The sequence below is a fragment of the Lissotriton vulgaris genome, chromosome 11, assembly GCF_964263255.1.
Source record: "Lissotriton vulgaris chromosome 11, aLisVul1.2, whole genome shotgun sequence".
Lineage (NCBI taxonomy): Eukaryota > Metazoa > Chordata > Amphibia > Caudata > Salamandridae > Lissotriton > Lissotriton vulgaris.
The window spans coordinates 3,700,051-3,722,968 of record NC_141699.1 but is presented as its reverse complement, the minus strand read 5'-3'; the positions used below and the strand labels follow the sequence as shown (position 1 = coordinate 3,722,968).

At 47.2% G+C, this 22,918-nt stretch overlaps 1 protein-coding gene across 2 annotated transcripts in view; it reads left to right on the top strand.

The window, feature by feature from the left end:
* LOC147678869 (catechol O-methyltransferase-like) overlaps positions 1-22,918 on the top strand; it is a 93,553-nt gene that overhangs the window by 33,838 nt on the left and 36,797 nt on the right. The gene's annotated exons all lie outside the window — the stretch shown is intronic.

Genomic DNA, 22,918 nt, shown 5'->3' with positions numbered 1-22,918 from the left:
TGCCGCCGGTCTTATCAGAGAGGGGGGGGGGGGGGCACCGCCTCCTCCATTAAATTATCAGGTGAAGTGAGTGTTATTCGAAGAATTTAAAATAAAAACACTTTATTGCCCCCGCACCCCGCGTGGGTCAAGGGGTCGCTCCCTCCCCCACGTGCATAATAATATGCAGATAATAAAGTCAGCACCTAAACACACCGCGGACGGCACCAGGGCGCCCTCGCTGTTCCCACAGCGGATGCCCTTGGGGCGTTCGGATCCACGAGGGGGTAATGGTTACTAACCCACAGGCCTTTTCCCCTGAGAGGCTGGTGGGCTGGTGCAGAGTCGGTGATTGCTGGTAGGGGCCGGGGGAAATTAACCAGCATTCCAGGGAGTGTGCAAGGACTGCAGCACAGTCAGTGAAAGGCGCTGGGGAACCGGGCGGATCACCACAGGGCCTTTGCACCTGGAGGGGTGGTAGGTCTGGGGCAGAGTCAGTCAGACACCGCCTGACCTGCTTTAGGCTGTACCCTCTACCCTGGCTCGACCAGCCTTTCAGAGACATCCACTTGTGAGGCTGTGTCCTTTTTCCCTGTAGGCCATCCTGCCTACGTTAATACAGGATGTGACGTGTAAATACATGCACATTCGAAAGCCGACCCTTTAGAAGGTGTTCGCTCAAATATTTTTGTTTCCAACATAAAGTCCTTATTTGCGTTGAGTTTATTCTGTGTGTTTTCTCTTCCGTGTGTGGCTCTGTGTCAAGAATGCTTGTTCCGTGCAGAGGCGGGCCAACTGGTTTTGTAAAGTCAGCAGGTAGCGCCTGACGCTGATCTCCGGCGTCTGTGTCCGTCTGAAGTCACACTCCGAAAGAATGCACACCCCCCAAGCTGGGTCGGTACATGACTGTGGACAGCTGCATAATGGCAACGCCACTAGTGGCCACAAGAGGGCGTCAGACGGCAATACATTACCTCAAAAGCAGCTTGTTTCTAAGGGGAAGGTCGCTGTTGTGGAAGTTGTGGTGTTTGCGGAGTTTTCATTAAGTGAGTCCACACTATTTTATGGATATACATGCATTATTTTCCACAACATATAGTCGCATTGATAACGAAGAAAGACTCGAATCTGCATACAGGGGGCAGCATTTCTGGAACACTGTCAAAGAAGAGCGTTAATGGCACCTCTTGCCCTCTGTAGAGCTGTGAGAAAAAGATATCCAGCCAAGTGCCACAGTAGTTAGGACAGCCCATAACGTTGGGGGGGTGGGGGAGGGGGCAGTGATGAACAAGATGGTCCTCTAGAGGTATTTAACAGTCATCTCAAAACAATCCTATTTAATGAACTCAATCGCCTCAGTAACACTTCACTGTTCATTTTTAGGTCTCGCCTACGCAGCACGCATGCGCTGGTTAGGACGACCTTTAGCCGTCGTTCAGCTCTTTTTGTAGCACATACTCGTGCTTGTGGCAAAATACATCTTGCGGGAGCGCGCAGGGACGCGCCACAAGCACGAGTATGTGTTTCGAAAAAGAGCAGACTGCGTGTGCACAAAGCTCCTGGGCTCTCTCTCGCTCGCTTTCTTCTCACTTTCTCTCTCTCTTGCTCTCTGTCTCTCTGTCTCTCTCGCTCTCTCTCTCTCCCCTTCTCTCACCTAGCCAACGGTAGAATCCATTAGATTGCATTAACCACATCGTTGCAGCGGCTATTCTGCCGCAGCGCTAAGTGGGCGGGGCGGCCGCTCGGCGGCCGCATGCTGGTGACAGAACCGCTCCGTCACCAGCCGCGGTTGGGCTGTGCTTGTGACGGAGCTGTTCCGTCATGGCCCCGCCCGCTCAATAGAACGCGCCTCGCAGGCGCGAAATCAGCACCGCACAGGCGCGGCGGCAGGGCCATGACGGAACCGCTCCGTCATCAGCACAGCCCAACCGCAGCTGATGACGGACCGGTTCCGTCATCAGCACGGAAAGGGCTAAAGGGTTTACGGTCTTGGCTGGTAACGTATTGTTGTTTTTAAATTTGTACAAACTATTGAGCATTTCTGCGACTTTGTAATTTCTTTTGCTATGTGCACCTGCTACCATTAAAACCCATTGCAATTGTGTGTTTTGGGCAACATACAGTGGACAATAATATCGATGGCAACCACAGTGCTACTTGTGCATATTGTTTTTTTCTTTTTTTACAGGCAAAACTTTTTTTTCTCACCAAATGGAGACTTAATGTAACCCGTTCACCCCACCACAGGCTTCTTGTCCCACCCACTCTTGTCTCTTTTAACAATAAAATATGTATGCATTAACACCTTTACAAACATTAAAAAAAATAGCAACTTGTCACACTACCTCAGACTTCTTGGCGCCTAAGCACCCTTCTGTCTTTTAGCAACAAGGTGCATGCACATTTCAAAGAGCTTCCAATAAAGTCTGTAGTAAATACTACGCCAACATTCTGTTGGACGAGCTACTGGTCTGGACCAAGGAAACTAGGCGCCTCCCCTTCAATCAGACTGGGTTTGTGGCCAACTCTGGTACAACAACTAACCTACTAACCCTATCCGTTTTGATAGAGAAAGCCTCAGTCCAACAAATCCAACTGCACTGCTGCTTTGTAGATTTTAAAGCGGCTTTCGATCGAGTGCCCCGGGACCTACTGTGGCAAAAATGAAAGTCTTGGGGCGCACCCCGGTCTCTGCTACTTGCGATAGCTCATCTCCACTGTGAAACATGGATTAAAATCAAGCTGGGCGAAGGCTCTCATGTCTCCAGGAAGATTGAGACGAGAAGTGGGGTAAAACAATGCTGCGTGCTGGCACCTCTCCTTTTTAACTTATTCATATAGGATCTCTCACAAATTCTCGACAGCGTGAACAGCCACCCGCCCCAACTAGATGGGGTACGTATTACTAACCTTTTATACGCAGATGATCTGGTGTTGCTTAGTCATACGAAAGTGGGCCTACAGAGGCTACTTGATGAACTGCTCCCCTACACTAAAAGCAACTTCCTAGAGCTCAATCTGTCAAAGACAAAAACAATCTCCTTTGGGAAGCAAAAGAAAAGGTGTGTTGGGTGGTATTTCAACAAGGTAAAAATAGACTTAACAACTCACTATAAATATCTGGGAATATTTCTTGACTCCAGAGGTTCTTTTGTCAAACAGAAAGAAGCACTGCGGACCAAAGCTCTGGCTTTAGAGTTGTCGCCATAAAACTTTCCAAAAAAATACTTGGCCCCAGCTTAATCCCACTGTTGAAGGTGATGAACGCCAAGATAACCAATTCATTAACATATGGCCAAGAGATCATGATGGGCACCACAAATACCCTCCTAAATAAATTACGAACAAACATTTTGAAACCTGCATTTCATCTGCCAAAGTCTGCATCGCCTGCACAAGTTCGCCTTGAATTAGGTCTACTCGACCTCCACAGCACAGAGGCTGGTGCATTCATAAAGTTTTGTAATCGACTGCGTCATGCCCGGGAGGGCTCTTTGGAGGCCAGACTCTGGCAAGAAATCCAGAAAAGTCAAGCCAGTAATAAATATCGGCTCCACTTGGACCATAGTTTATAACAACTCGGTGTTGAGCAATTCTGGGGAACAAATCCCTCCCAGTCGGCATTAAAAGTAGTCATTAAGAAGAGCGTCAGGCTGTGGTCCTTCCATTCAGACAGGGCAATACTGTCAAAAAGGATACACGCCTGGGCAGTGATCACAAATTTTAAACCCGGGGTTTTACCCCCCCATTTATCAAGCACATTTGCACTTTTTTTTAAAAGAACGTTTTTGGCCCTAAGGATGGGTGAATGGCCTTTTTTAACGAATCTGCCAGAAAGGCGCCGACTAGATAACTACACTCATTGTAGGCTGTGTGGCTACCACAGCGAAGTACTGGAACACATACTTTGTCTATGTCCAGCATTGCTCGACGTCAGACGTTTTTTACTGCGTGTAGAATGGAACAGGCTCGGAATTCGGTCATGCCCCCAAGCCATAATAGCAGCTTTAAACCCGAGCAATATGAAGCTGAACATCGTATTAACAAAACTTGTAACGAAGGCGCTACAACAGTTGGAAGCCATTAATGTTCCCAACCACTCCCCATTACGGCAGCGTGACACTCCATCTCTGGGTTCAGCATCTGTTCTTTGACTACCAAAAACCTGCCGACCCTAAGCTGGCCCTCGGTTGGAACATTAACCGCCAAGAAGGTCTCCAAGGTTCCAAAGTACAATGCAAATTTTGGACTTCTGTGTAATTTTATATACTGTTTTTTCTTTTAAAGAATATGCTGCAACTGTTTTTATATTATAAGGGTTTCTAACCACATAACAAGAAAGCCTTTTCTATAGCAAAAAAAAAATAAAGTCTGTAAATTACCTTTAACAGAGCCCCCTTGCCCACCTAACCCCACTATTACCAAGCAAGCATTGGCCTAGCCAATAGATCTCGCTTTTGGGACCTTATAAGTGTTTAGCCATGCAATAGTTAATGTTGTTGCAGTAAGGATATTGTGCTGCATACCTAAATACTTCTAAGTTCCCAAAGGTGAGACCTGTTGGCCATGCCAATCCTTGTTCTCTTGAAAATGTCTGACTGGTTCATCACAGTATCAGCTTTTTATTATGATCCGCCACAACACACTTTTCAATAAAGTTGCGAGTATCTTCGACGTATGACGTTGTGGAGCTAAGAATAGTAAATCCATAGTTTCTTATTATATGTCGATGCTGGTATTATTGCAATGCCACAATATGCATTCGATGACTCACATCGGCTTACAGGGCTGTGAGGCTCATCTCCTTGGGCCTGGGTACAGTTTGCACAATAGCAAGACGTTTATTAACAAGTAAAATCACTTTTTTATGTTTATTAATGTCCACGTTTTTCATTTAGGTTTCTTTGGAATCCATCACTGTTTACAAGCCCGCAGCCTCCAAAAGGGAGTGTTCCCAGTTACTGATTTTGCAATCAACATATGTTGATTTCTTATAGTTTCCTCCATATGAGGCTGCTGATATCCTGCTGTTAACATGCTCTCACCCCTACAAACAGAATCAGGGCAGTTGAAGAGGGGGGCAGAGATGTTAGCTGCTTCAGATCAGCTGGATTCGTTTCAGACACAGCCACAGCCCTTTGATGCTAAAGCACAGAGGGGTCTCTGCTAGTTTTTCCCCAAATTTCATTTCACTGTGAAAGTCTGGAGATGGACCTCTGTACAGGGGTTTTCACCTCCGAGAGACAAGGCGAAGCAGCAAACAAAAATGTACTAATTGCTTAAAATTCTACTTCACAAGTCCACAGACCTATAGATTAAAGCAGGGCTTCAAGTGGGCCGGGTCCTTTTTGGTCTCAGACCTGGTAGTAAATAGATCGTCGGGGTCCGGTTCTGAGGAGAAGCTAGGTGCTGAATCGGTTGGCTAGCGTTGAGGGCGATGTGCCAGGTACACTTCCACCCCCCTCCCGAGACCCATGGTGCAGTTACCGCCAAATTTTAAAGTGCAGATAACATCCTAAATCAGGAGTGTTGGGTTTGGGCCATTTTTTGCCCTCCCCTTTGTTTATCTTTTTGCACTTTTTTCACTTAAATTGTTTTTTCACTTTCACGTCCTCAGGTTAGGGTGGACGATTAGAGAGTCCATACCGCCGGGGTTACACTAGTCCTGATGAATGCCTAGGTAAACTTAAACCACTTACAAGGCTGAAACATGTTGACTGACTAATAATTTGAATTAATTCAATTCATTATCTTTGGCTGTTAATTCAGACACATACAACCTTTTAATTGTGCTGTAGGGATCTATTAATAAATATTTTTCAAGATACCCTTTAGACACGTTTTATTTGATATTCCTCACTGCACGCCCTATCACACAACCAGCTACGCAGTCTCCTGGCGTCGTAGCACACCGAGGAGGCACTCGGCCTCCGAGGTGGGGCCCTATGATGAAGCATGACACTGACCAGGTCGGTGTGTGAGGGCTGTCTTATCCATCCGAATTGGATTGGCAAACTTGCTCCGTCTCTGTGGCTTTAGAGACTCATACTAACCTCTCTTCTTTTGTTACATATCTAAAAACCGGGGACTAAGAGAGTGTTCTTGAATCTCCCTGTCTCTCCCTTTGTTTCCTTGTAGTAAATACAAACAAACATTGAAACTGGTCCTACCAGGCCCTATATTCATGCCCATAACTCTAATGCGAATACTGATGGAATTCTGAACAGTGGATGTAAAAACATTAATGCATTCCACGTCAGCGATTTAGCTCCTGTTTATAGTTCACATGCGTTACACAATCTTCCATTCCCCAAGAGTGTTACTGTTTTCAGGATGTTGTTTCTGTATTTTGTTTTTGTGTAGAATATTACTCTTGTATAGTGCATACTTTGAATTGTGTTACCTCTGGGTGTTCAGAACCGGCCACAACTGAGAACTCTTGCACTGAGGCTGAGGGTAGTGAAAGTTTCTCACAGTGTCTGTCAGTGGGTGCAAAACACATGCTCATCCAATCCTTGGCCTCTCCACAGAGTGCACAGAGCAACGGTCACGTATTCCAGTTGCAATTGTGGTTCTGTGTAAATGTGTGTGAAGGAGGTAAACATGTCAGAATATTAACAAGGTAAAATAAAATGCAGTGCTTATGGGTGAGTGTGTGTGTAGTGTGTTTAGGGGTAGTGAAGCGAAGGAGATGCGAGGAAGTGCGTTCAGGTGAGAGTGAAAATAGAATAATGAAGAGGAAAGAGATAAGGTGTAGGATATACAGATGGACAAGATGTGGAGAGAAAAAGGACATGCATATCTAACATAGAGTGAATAACACTCTGAAGACCGCTACCCCTTCCACAGGCCTCGGTAATGTTGAATTCAGTCTTACAGTTTCAGAATTGATTTTTTTTTCGATATGAATTGTTTATCATAAAATAATTGTAGTTACCATTTTTCTTAAACAGCTAACAACCATTGTCAAAGCAAATAGTTCTGGCTGGTTTTAGATGTATCTCAGTTATTGTGTTATATACCTAGATGTAATAAGTGAAAGTTCAGAAAGGAGCCAACACAGCCGTTCAGGTGGCACATTATGGGATCACAGAAATGTTGTTTACATGTTTAAGCCATGCACTTAATTGCATCGGCCACTCCGCTTTTAGAGACCCTCCCTGCACTTTTTTCTTCCCACTTAAAGTCCTCGGTTGAAGGAAGTGCTTGCTTGTGTCATTGACAGCTATTATTGTGCCTCGAGGAAGCATAACTAAACATGCTTAGTTAAACTCATCAAACCATACATTTTTGTAGAGATTCTGCATTTTAGAGACTTGAATCAAGTACACGGCGTTAGTCATACTTTGAGGTTACTGAACCAACTTCAGTCACGCCCAGGTAGGACTTTAGAGAGGTAAACTTGCGAAAGAGACACTTCTTCATTTCAGGAGGTAATAGTTTTTGTTTGCATATTTATTTATTTATTTCTTTATTTTGAAAGTTTTATATAGCGCGAACAAGATCTTTGCAGATATCAGAGCGCTTTACAAAGGCAGGGCATACCAACAAGAGAGTGAAACTCAGATCATTAGGGAGTAAGGTAAAACAGGTACATCAAAATGCAGATATTACAGATAGATGTGTGCATATATAGTCAGGTAAGTCAATAATACAGGTAACACATAGTCGTAGTGAGCAGGCAGAATAATACAGAATGGTGCAGAGTCTATACGGATAACGTTCATAGCTCAGGTGTATTTGGCCATGAGAATAGCTTTTACTTCTTTCTTAAAAAGTGTGATGGAAGAGATGAGCCTGGTTTCAGGAGGGAGTGAGTTCCAGATCCTGGGTGCCATTCCTGAGAAGGAGCGTTTATAAGTTTTTTCCTTACGGAATCTTCGAGGTTTTAGCAGAAGATTGTTAGTGCCTCTGGTGTTTCTAGAGCCACCAGAGATTGACAGCTTCTGAGCGAGGTATCCGGGAGCGCTCAGATGTAGAGCCTTGTGTGTCATGCAGGCGATTTTCAGGTGAATTCTGGCTTCCAGAGGCAGCCAGTTCAAGGATTTCAAGTCAGGGGAGATATGCGAGTGTTTTTTTGACCCCGTGATGAGTCTCACTGCAGCGTTTAGAGAAGCTCTTAGGGGTGCAGTAGTGGTTAAGGGAAGACCGCAGAGGGCGATGCTGCCGTAGTCAATTCACGGGATTACTAGTGCTTGTACTGCAGTTTGGAAGTCTTTGGCTGGCAGGAAGGGTTTAAGTTTCCTCAGGGTGTTGATTTGGAAGTTTGCTCCCTTAGTAGCCTTGCTGATATGATGCTGCATGTTGAGATTGGAGTCGAGAGTTATGCCTAGAGATTTTGCTGAGTCTACTATGGTGGGTTGGACATTGAGTGCAGTTAGCTGTTTCAGCCAGGATTGAGTAGTAGAGATCTTCGCTGGAGGTGAGATCAGAAGGAACTCTGTTTTCAGCGCATTGAGTTTGAGATGATTATCGGCAAGCCAGGATTGGGTGCTTCTGATCGTTGAGTTCAGGAGTAAAATGTCTTTGGGGGATTGTAGTTTGAGATATAGTTGGGTATCATCTGCGTACATGTGAAAAAGTACATTGGATGCTTGGAGTAAGGTGGTCAGAGGCTCCATAACTAGGTTGAACAGTGTTGGGGATAGGGAGGATCCTTGAGGGACGCCTAGCGAAACAGGTATTGGCGCGGACATCAGGTTGTTACTCTTGAATTTCTGCGATCTGTTGTGTAAAAAGGAGGTGAACCACTTGAGAACAGTCCCAGATATACCCATCCTTGTGTTCAAAAGTTCGAGTAAATTCTCATGTTTAACAGTGTCGAATGCTGAAGAGAGATCAAGAAGGATGAGGAGGCAGGTATCATTTTGATCTAGGATTTGAAGGGCATCGTCAATTATGTGTGTCATAGCAGTTTCAGTACTGTGTCCTGCTCGGAAGCCTGATTGATGAGGGTTGAGGAGATCAAACTGATTAATGTGTTTAGTCAGTTGTAGTTGCGCGCATTTTTCCAATAGTTTGGCGAGGGTGGGAATATTGGTAATGGGGCGATAGTTGTTTAGGTCTGTTGGGTCGACCATAGGTTTCTTTAGTAAAGTGTAACTTGTCCAACTTTGAGGGAGTCAGGGATGGTTCCTTGTTGGAGCGAGCTGTTGATAATTTTGGTCCAGAGTGGAAGTAGCAATGGAGTGAAATCCTTGACAGCATTAGCGGGGAGGGGATCCGTGAGGTGATTGGAGGGTTTCAAGGTGATGAGCAGTTTGCCTATTTCTTCTTCAGTGTAGGTGTCAAAGGAAGACCATGTAGCATTGTTTTTTGGTTCGGTGAGTGTTATGTAGTTGGGCGTGGCGAAGAGGCTTGCGTCAGTACGGAGATCACTCTTAATGTTGTCAGTTTTTTGGTGTAAAGAAAGCGGAGAAGTCTTCACAGGAGGGTGCTTCGCACGCATTGCTAAGAGGTTGGGGTTGTTCCTTGGTTTGTGTTTTGATTAGCTCAAACAGTTTTCTTGGGCGGTTTTTTGCTTGGTCGAGCTGGAGGCTGAAGAAGTTTGCTTTTGAGCGCTTTATTTTCCTGAAGTAGGCGTTTCTCTTTTTCTTCAGCGTTTTCAGATGCAGTGCAGAGGGAGCAGTTCTCCAGGTGCGCTCTGCCATTCGCATGGCTCGTCTATCTTCATTGAGACTCCCGTCGTACCATGGATTGGAGATTTTAGCGGAGACTCTTTTTAGTTGCAGGGGAGCAGCCTCATTAATTATTGAGGTCATGGCGTTGAAATAGTGGTCAGTCAAGGATTGGACATCTGTGGCGCCCGTAGGAGGGAGCTGGAGGTCGCGGCTGTTTGGGGTTAGGGAGTATGGGTTGAGTTTTTTTCAGGTCTCTTTTCCAGACTTTAGGTCTGGAGGATTGCCCAGTGTTGAGTTTGACTTTTTCATTGATGATGAATGTGACAATATGATGGTCAGACCAGTCACATGGTTGGATAGACTCAAGTTGGATGGCGTCCTCTTTGGCGATGATCAGGTCGAGGGTAGAGCCTTTCTCGTGGGTCGGGCTGTTGCATATTAGGGTGAAGTCTAGGGCGTCGAGGAAGTTTTTAAGACTATTTACCACCGCATCATTGTGATCGTTCCAGTGGAGGTTGAAGTCACCAAGGTATATTTGGGTGAGCTGTCGTCCAGCGTTGGTTGAAATCATGTCCATGATTTGTTGGACGAAGGGGAGGTTGTCTCTGGGTGGGTGGTAAATGCCGTGAAGGGAGCATATCGGTTTGCCCTCACTGATAATGTCAAGGCAGATGTATTCGTAAGAAGTTGGGGAGGGTAGGGACGATGCAGAGACTATCAGCACAGAAAGGTTGTTCCTGTGTATGCATGCGATTCCTCCACCTATCTTGCCGGACCTGTCAAGCCTAATGATGTGGTAGTTGGGGGGGAACCAAAATGTCCATTATAGGTGTAGAAGATTCGGTTAGCCAGGTTTCGGTCAAGAAGATTAGGTCAAGGTCCAATGTTAGGATTAGATCGGCGATGGCGGAGGAGTGTCTAGAAGCCGATCTGCAGTTTAGGAGAGTGCATTTGAGACGGGGTGTGTCAAGGGAGGTAGAGGGTATTAGAGAGATGGGGACTTTTCTAAGGTTATTCGGGACGGAGATTCTGTCGTTAAGTGAAGAGGGTCTACTGGGATTTGAGTGTATCGTAGGAATGGGGAGGTGCGAGGTGGTTGGGTTGTTTAGGGCAGCTGGATCGTAGGAGCGGAGGAGGGTGAGAGTGTCGAGATCCGAAAGAGGGTTGCATGTGCGACGGGGGCGGTTGTTGCGATTGTGGGCAGGGATCGCTGTCCAGTGTGGGCGACGGGTGCGGTTGTTGCGATTGTGGGCATGGATCGCGGTCCTGTGTGTTGGATGTAGCCTGGGTGCGTCATCCGGACGGGTGGAGAGCATGTTGCGAGGGGGGGTGGTGGTGAGTGAGGTGTGTCTGGGGGGTGTGATGAGAAGCTCTTTGATGGTGTGAATGTCTTCTTTGATGGTGTGGATGTCTTCCTTGAGCTGAGTGCTGGGGGTGTCAATCGTGGGTGAGTGGCTGACCTGGGGATTATCGTGCGGGAGAGAGGGTGGGTTGGTGTTCACGCAGGGTTCCGTGCTGTCGGCGTATGGGATGGTGTTAAGGAGGAGAGAGGGCATGAGGGCAATGGGAGTGGATGAGGTGCAGGGTGTTTTGGTGGCGTAGAGGGGGGCATTGGTAGCAGGCGGAGAGAGCGGGGTGGAGGTGGGGTGTATGTTGGTGGTGATGGGGGAGCCTGAAGGGTAGTGAGGGCTGAGAGTGGGGGGGGGAGATGGGGTCGGGGATGGTCCTGTCATGGGGAGGGGGAGTTATGATAATAGGAGTGGTGTGCCTTGCGTGGTTGATTAGCGGGTGGTAGTGGGGACTGAGGGTGGGGGGGACCAAGGGTGGGATTTGTCGTTATGCGCTACGTTCTGGTCCTGATCTAGGTTAGAGGAGTTGTGGGTAGGAGTTGTTATGTCAGGGGAGAGAGGAATGGGAGTGGTATGTGTGGGGGTCAAAGGGTTAGTGTTAGAGGGGCGGCTAGTGTATGAGGGGGAGAGATTTGTACCTGTGATTGAGGAGTGTGGGGTGGTAACAGCAGGTGGGTGATTGACTAGGGTGCTGGGGGTAGAGGTGAGGTGCATGTCGGTCTGATGCTGAGCTAGGTTAGAAGGGTTGTGGGTGAGGGCTGTGACGTCAGGTGTGATAGTGCTGGAGGAGTTATAGGTGGAGGTCCGCAGCTTGGAAAGGTGCTCTTTGAACTTGGGGAACAGGTTGTCTAGTAGTTCCAGGTTCTTGTCTGTGGCTTGAATTAGGACAATCCCGTTATTATAGATAGTAATGGTGGTTCTGCCAGGGAAGAGTTGGGATGGTGTGATGGAGAGAGTTAGGCTATGAGCGGTTTTCCTGGTGGTGGAGACGGTGAGTAGGGTGAGGAACGCTTTTCTCCATTGTGCTCTGCGTGATGTGTGGAAGATGATATCAATGTTCAGGGCTCCATTGACCGGTGAGAAGTAGGAGTCGGCAAAGGGGGTTTCAGGGTGGGGCCTCAGGAAGTTGTGTTTGAAGCGTTTAGCGGCTTTTTTGGTGAGAGTGGATGGGTAGTTGATTCTATAAGTGTGCTTGCCGATGAGATCCATGTTGGGGTGGCTGTATAGCAGGGTATGGGAGGAGGCACGATAGTAATACACATGTGCAAAAACAACTGTCAACCGTAGGTTACATAGCGTAAAAGAGACACTAGTGAGTGGCCAAAATAGCCAATATGAGAGGTAGCAATCGGTGCAGTCCGGGAGTAAACAGTGAGTGGATGCAACTTACAAAAATGTACAAGATATATGAGGTAGCAATCAGTTAAATGGAACCAAAGTGGCGCTAGTGAGTGGCCAAAAGTAACCAAAATGTAAGAGGTAGCATCGGTGTAATCCAGTAGTAGAAAGTGAATGGGTGCAGCTTACAACTTAATAAAGTATATGAGGTAGCAATCAGTGCATAATAGGGAAAGAAGTGAGATGGGTTCAGCTTACAAAATATACAATATGCAAGTAGGGCTAAAATACTAAATACATACTGGAATAAAATACTAATGATATACTGGAACCAATATAGGTGCAAACGTAGGCTACAATAGACATATGTGACTCTAGTGCTCAACCGGTAAAATATGTAAAAAAAAAATGTATAAAGTACCATTTAAAAATATAATACTGCAATAAAAGCAGACACTTAATCACACAAAGAATTAGATGCAGCGCTATGTAAAGTCTGTGGTGGGTGGACTCACATACATAACTCTAGTGAAGCTGAGGCATCCACAGCACAGCAAAAATATTTTAGGGCAGCCCCTGCTCAGAGTGGTACAAGGACAATGAGGCAAGGGATAGTGTACAGTCGAGTGGGAGGAGGTGGGCTCTATTTAATAAACTGAAGGCTATAAAGTCTGGAGTCCTTATTTGGGCTTCATGTGTCACCGTAGACATTGTGATCGTGGGAACATCACCTTCCTTGTTGTCCCATGATCATGCGAGAGTCCTTACAGGCAGGTTCATTCATACTATTGAAGCCTTGCTCAGAATCCAGGTGTTTACAGGGTGGGGTAGGTATTATGTTATGTTATGTTGAAAGATTATTTGTAGAGCGCACAGCTACTCAATTGAGTGTCCCGGGGCTGAAGCAGGATGAAGGCTAAGCCAGGTGGGAAGCCAAGTTCTGGGGTTTACAGCTGAAACAACCACGTTTTTAGAGATTTCCTGAACGCCAGGAGATCCTGAGTTAACCTTAGATCCACTGGTAGATTGTTCTGCAATTTTGCTGCTTGCACCTGGAAGGAACGACCCCCGATATGTGCCCGAAGGTATCTGGGGGCCCGAGCCAGTGGCAGTTATGCAGACCTGAGTGCACGGTGTGGATGATAAAATTGGACTTTCTTTGTGATGTACCCAGCTCCTAAACCGTGGAGAGCCTTAAAAGCCAGGACCATGGCTTTGAAATGAATCCTTTTACAGACAGGGAGCCAGTGTAGGGATTTCAGCTGTTAAGACAAGTGGGCTCTGGGGCCCAGCGTGAGCATGGCTCTTGCTGCGGCGTTCTGGGTCACCTCCAGTCTAGTCAGAAGATACTCAGGCAGCCCCAGATAGAGTACATTCACGTAGTCCAACCTGGAGATTATTAATGCCTGGACCGCCGTTTTTCTGTGGGTGATGGATAGGAGGGGCAGGAACTGTTTCAGCATTTTAAGCAGGCCAAAGCACGACCCAGCCACAGATTGGATCTGTGCCTGCATGGAGAGATTTTCATCGAGCTTCACCCCTAGATTTTTCACTGTCTTCACGGGAGACGTGGAGGGGGGGGGACATGTCAGCGGGCCACCAACTGCACCAGAGGTTACTGGGGCGGTGTCCAAAGAAAATAATCTCTGATTTACCAGGATTGCATTTAAGCTCGTTGTGCTGGAGCCAGGAGAATACATCTGTTAGACAGCTGTTAATCGGATGTATGACGGTACCACGCGTACTTGTACAACGCATACCGTTACAACGCTACTTTTACCACGCAAGTCGTTACAACGACTTGCGTGGAGGGGCGCTGGATAGTAAATTATTTAATTTACTATTCCAACTCCAGTCCCCGTGGACTCTAGGGAAAGGAGTTGGATAGTAAATTAAAGTATTTACTATCCTGGAGCGCCCCCCAGCGCATTTCGTTGTAACGACCTGCGTGGTAAAAGTATCGTTGTAACGGTACTGCGTTGTAAAATATGCGTGGTAACCGTTGCATACCCTGTTAATCATGTCACCCTTGAAGTCAATGTCTTTGCCGCTGGTAAAGAGCAGCTGGGTATCTTCTGTGTACGATACAATTTATGCGCCGTGGTTCTCAGCCAGAGTTGCTAGCGGTGTCATGTACAGATTAAAAAGGATGGGCCTCAGCGTAGAGCCCTGGGGCACACCCACCTCCACAGGGGGGATCGGGGCAGCAAAAGGTGAAACCCTCTCTGTTTGCTGGCGGTCCTTTAAAAAGGAGGTGAACCAATTAAGTACCGTACCCCCAAACCCACACTCCTGGAGTTTCTGCAGGAGGGGATCGTGGGGGACGGTATCAAACGCCACCGATAAGTCCAGCAGTATCAGTATGGCTTTGCCGCCTCTATCCACTTTCTCCTTTATAACTTCAGATACATCCAGGAGTGCCGTCTCTGTGCTGAAGTTGGCCCTGAACCCGGACTGACTCTGGTGGAGTAGAGAATTAGTTTCGATAAAATCCATGGTGACCTTGTTCACCACTTTTTCCAGGGCTTTGGGCATGAAAGGAAGCAGCGATGTAGGCCTGTAGTTGGAAGCTAGTTCAGGGTAGTTTTTTTGGAGGGGCAAGATTTTGTCTCTCTTCCATCTGTCGGGGACCTGGCCCGTCTTCAGGGAGAGATGTAAGATCTGATTAAATGCTGGATTAATAATATCCGCGATAGATGCAAGCGTGTGCGCCAGGCAAGGATCGGAGGTGAATGTGGGCATGATGTCAGAAAGAAGAAAGGCTTGTATGTTGTTCTTTTCCTAGTGCCAGAAACTCATTCCTGGCGCCAAGTTGATGCATGAACAACAGAGCTCTGTCTTTACCTTTCCTGTACCCTTTTCTCTCTCGCCACCAATGAAGTTAATAACTGCCTGAGTTATGAAAGCACATAACACAAGCACACTTTTTTTTTCAACAAAACCGCACAGGATTAGTTAACCGGCCTTTCAGGTTACACAGGCACGTCTGAAATTGACCAATAGGAGTGAATATGTGTAAGAAATCGAGGCCTGCAGGTGACTCTCTGTTGTAATTTCATTCTTCCCACTTGGTACCTTCCTCTCCCCCCTCCTCTCCATTGTCAAATAGAATGTTCCCACTGTAGAGTTCTGAAGGCTTCCTTAGGATGTTCAGGCTTGTGAGGCACCTCTAGGCTGTGACAGGAGTGGAGCAGTGGAGACGGTGAATAAAGCTTATCTGAACCCATCTGGAGTCTGTACTTCTTCTGCCTGCAGACTATCTTTGTAACACTTTCCCATTAGCTATGTGAATCTTTGCAGAGAGCCAATCTTATTACAGGCTTGTGTTTTATTGGGGAAAAACCAGTGCACCTTGCAGTGACACAAGTTCTCATGTGCACTGCCTAAAATTAAAAGATCTTTCATCCATTCTATGTCTGTGGAATGAAAAACTGAATACACAAAAGAAGAACTTGACATCTAATCTGCAACAATGTATTGTCATAACATGGACACGCCATCTACACCAAGTTTAATCATCGATGTGTGTACTCAGTAGAACGTTGTGCACCTTCTCTGTGCCTACTACTCAGTGTTGTCTGCAGCTGCTTCTCTGGTCCCCAGTGGTAATTCCTCATTCTTAGTCCCCTAGGTACTGCTGCTAGCTGGTTCTCTTGTCCATCTGTAATTCTTTATTCTAAGTTCTCTAAACAGTGCTGCTAGCTTCTTCTTTGGTCCTGTTGGTAATTCCTCATTCTTAGTCCCCTAGGTACTGCTGCTAGCTGGTTCTCTTGTCCGACTGTAATTCTTTATTCTAAGTTCTCTAAACAGTGCTGCTAGCTTCTTCTTTGGTCCTGTTGGTAATTCCTCATTCAAAGTCCTCTAGGCAGTGCTGCTAGCTGATACTCTGGTCCCATTGGTAATTCCTCATTCTAAGTCCTCTAGGCAGTGCTGCAGCTGCTTCTCTGGTATCAGTGTTGGTTCCTTATTCTAAGTCCTCTAGGCAATTTCAAAAAGTAGCAAAGGTGCACCACTTAACAGGAAAATAAAACAGACACATAACAAATTATCAGGTCCGTGTCCATAGTATTTTTCTTCAAATATCTTTTTTTTATTCAGGATGTATGTCTATTTGTGTTTTATTTGTGCAACAGTGAAATCAAGAATTTCATGAACATTTGTTTTCAATTTTTTTTAATATAAAATCGAAGGGTATCCGAAGAGTGTTCTTCCGAGTGCGCTGTGTTCCCTCCTGTGGCTCACTCTGAAACAGCAGCCAGACTTCAGTGCCTCCCCCCAGGGCCTACCTGTTTTCTCAACCAGGTACACAAACGCTTGGCACTTATCCGATATAAAGAAACGCGTTCCGTAATTTCGAAAGCTGTGCCTCGTCGTCCCTCTATGCGAGTGCACTCAATCCGGAAGGAGTTACTGTTATTCGTATTATACTTTACAGAAAGAACACATTTCACAACACGACAGAGCTTTAGAATGAAGCGGGGCTTTGGAAATATAGATCAAGTTGTAATGGTAGCCAGTGAAGCACTTTCTTAATAGGAGTTGAAGATGGGTGCCCTCGCCCCCTCCCCCCGTTCCCGTGGATCATACACCCAGGGCAGGCCAGCGAGCCCTGTACCCGGGAGGGGTCCAAGACGGGCAGGCCAGCTGGCGCCCGTCCTCAGGTGCGCTTAATGTGCCGCTGTTAGATAATACTCAGTGGACATCACTGCCACAGCCATAAACCCACTTTTAAATGAAACGCTGCTGGTCAGTGTAACTAACATTTTCAGCAACAGAAGCCGACAGAAAGCAGCAGCCGGCAAGTAGGCAATTCACATGTGAGGCAGGGAATTCAGATGGGTGCCGATGGCGAAAGCATTAGCAAACGTTCTTTAGTTCTGTCCACAGAATATTCAATCCTGAACAGAGCGTCCCACCGCCACCCATTTGATTGTACAGCCCCCGCTCAGCCCCACTGTGAAAGAACAATGGATTCGAGAACCACTCGGCAGACCCCCTCCCTCCCTCGCTCTGATGACTTCCAAACTTCCAAAGCGGCTCACGCTGGGTCCTGGTGACAAGAGCTCCCGTGATTAATTCCGTGCAGCGCTTGTTAAAGGTGCTGCAGAGGTATCAGTGGCGGATGAAGGAGGCGCTGCCTGGGTTGAAGTCAGGTCCATGAGTAGCGGCCCCGGGACTCTCTTCATTCTAGAAAAAGTGCCGGTACTCAAGGGGAGAACATGAAAAAGTGCTGGTACTCAGTACCGGTGAGTACCGGCCCATTTAAAGCCCTGAATGTAAATCGTACAACAAACCTCATGTAAGAGATGATAAAGTCTCGTCGAAACGCAAAAAAAGTGTATTTCGTCAACACTTGGAAGCTGTGACGTTAATAGGTTACATTATAGCACTGAAGTTTCTAGTGACATTTGTTAAACCTGAACCATTAATGAATTAAAAGGCAGGACAATTGTCATTGTAAGCCATAAACGTGGCCCAGATTGATACAGAGCAACTCTGTAGACATTCAAGAACTTCTCATTTGTAAACACAGTAGAGAAGCAAGAGGGGACATTGGAGAGACCTTTACACTCCTCACAGGTAGTAAAGGCAAGCTGGGCGAGGCGCGAGCCTTTCCATCTGAAGCTCTAGACTATGTGGTCCAGGGATGAGACAAGTCCAGGAAGAAGGGTGGGTGCTATGGTTGCTTGAGAGGACCGCAAGGAAGTCCCATATTTGCAAAAACAAAAAAAACACCGCAACAAACCCAGGCAGATGAGATTTTGTTTTCATGCCTTTAGTGCTCAGGAAATCTAAGATTGTTACCGGTAAAACTGCAGTGTAAACATAATGATGGAGCCGGGAAATCGGTATATTTATAATGTTCCGGCAGCCACGTAAGTGGCAAGATTCGAGTTACCTGGTAATCCTTATGTGATGTCAAACTCACATATAGCTCGGTACCAATGCCAGTCATTTCAGGCAGATTTGGGGCTCATTTCTGATGTACGGAAAAGAGGTATTTCAATACAGTATAGTGAATTTACTTAAATCTGTGACTTCTTCTGTTCAGAGTGAAGGTTTGCCTTTCCTAGGCACCGGCATTCATTGCATCTGGATTGGCATTGCCCAGCTGTTCTGTGCAGGACTCCTCACAGAAAGCATCCCTTGTTACCCAGGGCAGATGCCCGGGGCATTTTGGTGGTTCTCATCTGACAAGCGCACTCAGGAGAGCTGACAGTGTGAAGAAGCAGAGAAAATTGTCTCATGAACTGCGAAGGAGAAGACCACGGCAAGGCGTGCACCAGGGTTAAGGGAGGACATTGTGTTCTGTGGCCGGAGCTGTACAGCAGTGGATGGAGAGCCAGGCTTCTCGCATGAGAGCCAGGCTTCTCGCCGAAGGAGAGCCAGGCTTCTCGTCGGAGAGCCAGGCTTCTCGTCGGAGGAGAGCCAGGCTTCTCGTTGGAGGAGAGCCAGTCTTCTCGTTGGAGCAGAGCCAGTCTTCTCGTTGGAGCAGAGCCAGGCTTCTCGTCGGAGAGCCAGGCTTCTCGCCTGAGAGCCAGGCTTCTCGCCTGAGAGCCAGGCTTCTCGCCGGAGAGCCAGGTTCTCGTCTGAGAGCCAGGCTTCTCGCCTGAGAGCCAGGCTTCTCGCCTGAGAGCCAGGCTTCTCGCCTGAGAGCCAGGCTTCTCGTCTGAGAGCCAGGCTTCTCGTCTGAGAGCTAGGCTTCTCGTCTGAGAGCTAGGCTTCTCGTCTGAGAGCTAGGCTTCTCGTCTGAGAGCTAGGCTTCTCGTCTGAGAGCTAGGCTTCTCGTCGGAGGAGAGCCAGGCTTCTCGTCGGAGGAGAGCCAGGCTTCTCGTCGGAGGAGAGCCAGGCTTCTCGTCGGAGGAGAGCCAGGCTTCTCGTCGGAGGAGAGCCAGGCTTCTCGTCGGAGGAGAGCCAGGCTTCTCGTCGGAGAGCCAAGCTTCTCGTCGGAGAGCCAGGCTTCTCGTCGGAGAGCCAGGCTTCTCGTCGGAGAGCCAGGCTTCTCGCCGGACAGCCAGGTTCTCGTCTGAGAGCCAGGTTCTCATCTGAGAGCCAGGCTTCTTGCCGGAGAGCCAGGCTTCTCGTCGCTGATGAGGGACGTGTCTTGGTGCCGGCTGCAATGGGTCTTAGACCAGTCCAGGACTCGGGCAGTCCAGGATCACTTACTTGGAGGATCCAGTGGTTTCTGACCAAAACTAGGAATATTGATTCATTGTGGTCACCAGGTACACCCAAGAGGGTCAGTGGTTCAGCTCGGAGGTGAAGAACTTTTCGTGTCTAGCTCATCAGTTCTAATGTGACCCGGATTGTTGGGAATCGCAGTCCAATGGCACCGGGTGCACTTGCTTGGTTGGTAGGTCAATTTATGGTGAATTCGAGCATCACTTTCACGCGGAGTCATTAATAAGAGAGCTGTTTGCCATTCTGCACCTTGAACACAATTGTAGGGTTTTGTGTCCAGCTCATCCTTATGTTACAAACAGAAGCAGCAGTGAGGGGGTGAGTTCCTGTTTTCTAAAGAGTGAAATCCAGGGTAATTAAACACCACTGACTGACCCTGTTGTAATGAGGTTCAATCCCTGAATACGCATTGATTCGATCAGTGGTTCTATTCAGCCTGACACGGGGAGCACTGGGGTGCACTCAGCCTGGTTAGGAAGTATCTGGGAGGTGTTTGGTGTACAGGTGTGCATAAGCAGGCAGTGGCACGCAGCAGGCACATTCAGATGCCAGGGATAGGCAGAATAGACGTCATGTGTTGAAGCAGGGAATGGAGCCAATAACTGGGTAGCACACTGAGCCATCACCAAGGGTGGACAGGGTTAGAAGCTAGAACCAGCCAGTGAGACAAGGAAACAGAAACACAGTGCCCGCCCTCTACAAGTTATTCTCACATGTAATCCACCTGTGATTCTCATAAGAAGGGGTCCAGAGAAGTGATTCTGTATCCGAACCCTAGAGCGCAAATACGGATAATTGCACACGCTACACAATTCAAACGAAACAAAAAAAAATGATGCACTCAACAGACTGAGCAGGCTTGGCAACACAAATAGGGCTGGCCTTTGCAAGCATGCAATATTTTAATGTTTTTTTCCAAACATGGAAACAAACAATCGGTAAAAATGAAAAATATAATAATGAATGAGTGGTCCAGCAGGCTGGGCTCCCTGGCCCTGCCGCTGAAGTGCAATTATTTTCTCCTTTTCAGGTGGCTGTGTATAAGTGATCAGGAAAAATGCTGTCACACAGAGTGCAAGACAGCCAATGGATGAAGTGGGCTGATCCATTTCTCAATGCTGTCTCTTTGGTGGGCGAAGCAACATGTGTAGGGCACTTGAAGAGGTCAAGGAATGACTGAAGGGCACTGTATGTGTGTATATTATGTATGTTTCTTATGATGTTTTCACTTGAAAAACTTGAGGCGAGACATCTAAAACTAAGAGCAAAGAAGCCAGCACTCTTTAAGATTAGTCCTTGTAGTTAGGTCTCTACGTGTCACACCTCTGTCTCTCAGAAATCAGCTACATTAACATGTGACTACATATAAAATAGAAGAGGCCGGGAAGCTGTATGCGCCAGCAGTGCCAGAGCATGCGATAAACCAACTCTTCTTGCCCTGAAGAAGTTCCATACAAAGAAAATGGAATGAAACGCGTTGGCTGTTTGCTGTAGTGTTGAATATAAATAAAGAAAGACAGATAACTGAGATTGAATTTTCACACTTCTTTGGGAAATGAACACGTAAAATGGGGTGCTCTTCCTGATTGTGATTTGAGACATCTAAACATGTTTGTATGTAGATCTAACAAGACAAAGGAAAATGCAGTGCGTGTCTCTTTGGGATATAAGATCCACTCTCTGCTCAAAAGAAATAGTGAGGACAAAATAGTGCACTCACCAAAATAACTGGGGCCAATGGACAATAGTTTGGAAAAACTTCTTGCTCCTTCGTTTTCAAGACCGAGTCACCCCTGTCATGGAATTAAAAACTTTTTGAACTGGGCAGTAAGGGCTTAGGACTGTTGCAAGGCGAGCGGAGCAGGGGATATTGCTCTATTAAGCAAAAGGCAGAACAGAGGAGGAAAGCCGAGGAGACTGAATTGAGACCAGGGCCCCAACTAAGAAGACTAAGAAACATGAGATAAAAGATCATACAAGGAAGAGAGAGTATGGCACAGGGTGAAGTTAGACACCACAGAGAGAATGACACAGAAGCCACGTAATAACGGTACCAGACAAGAGAGACGCGGATTGAAAGGTAAAAGAAGAGGTTTCATAGAGAAGAAAAACAATTTAGTCAAGAAGGATGACAAAGGCCAGGAAGAACAGTGCTGACAGACAGGACAGAAGCACTGGAGGAAAAAAGATAAATGGAACAGAAGTGTGGGGCAAAAAAGGTGTGAAGCAAACAGAAATGGGCGCGAGGGAAGAAAGGAAAGGCGAGGCCTTATTACAAGTACCAGGTTTTGTTAAGTGTTAACTCCGCCCTCCCTACCTTCTCCCCCCCCCCCCCCCAAGTTATGGATACAGAGGTACCGGGGTATACGTAGGATTTACAGTGCAAATATGTAATTCTGTTCCCTTTGCTACTGGTTATTCCTCATTTCATGCCCTACATTTCACTAGAGACTTTGGTTGCAGCTGAACCATCTGTATGAATTACTCCTTGTAGTTCCAATGGGGCCGGTACCTTCTGTTGCTTGCCTTGGTAACCAGGCCGCAGAAGGATGGCGAGTGCGCCGGGTAGCTTCTCGCCCTGTGGCGGAGCACTGACAGTTAACAACAAAGGGGGATGCACAACAAGAGAAGTGCAGAGACTGGATGGACCCCAGGAGGGGGTAGGATCCACGTGTGCTGAGGGTAGGCCGAAAAAGGAAGTCTGACCTGCCGGTGGTCCTGGACTCTACTGCCCTAACCCGCAACGTATGGACTAAGTAGTACTTTGGGGAGGCTGCCTGTGTTCAGGCACCCTGGTGGGCCGGTGCGTTATGTGGCGCCCTGGATTGCAAGTAATGCAACTGTTTGCTGTGCGCGTTGGGGCCTGCCGGCACAATGTGCGCAGCTGAGTGGAGAGCTTGACGGGATGGATGAGCCCGCAAGTTCCATTGTAATGCCAAGCTCAAGTGCAGGTGTAATGTTGAGCCTAATTTTCTTACTGACTCTGACATGTTGTTGCCGCTAAAGTGTACGGCCAAAAAGGAAGTTCAAGTAATGTCGTGCCTGATTTACCTAATGCCTTTGACAGGTTGATGCGGCTAAAGCATGATGCGGTGAATAATTGTATATATCCAAACAGGATGGTCTTCTCCTATTGGTCTGTGAAGAATTACCTGGTTTGATGTGAATAAAAGGCTACGCCCTAGACAACACTCTTGGGCTTAGTGGGGTAGAAACTGTCAAAAATGAAGAAGGGTGAATGTCACATTGGGCGCATACTATGGAGGGAGCAGCTCAGGGCTCTGCAGCCGAGCACAGGATGAAGGCCGAGCAGAGCGGCAAGGACAGAGCAGAGCAGGGGGAGGTCCGCAGCCCGCTGCACGGGAGCAGCGCGCAGGCCCTGGCAGAAGCAACGCGAACTGTCAAGGGAGCCTTAGGGAACAGGTCCAGTGAATGAAGAACATTAATCAT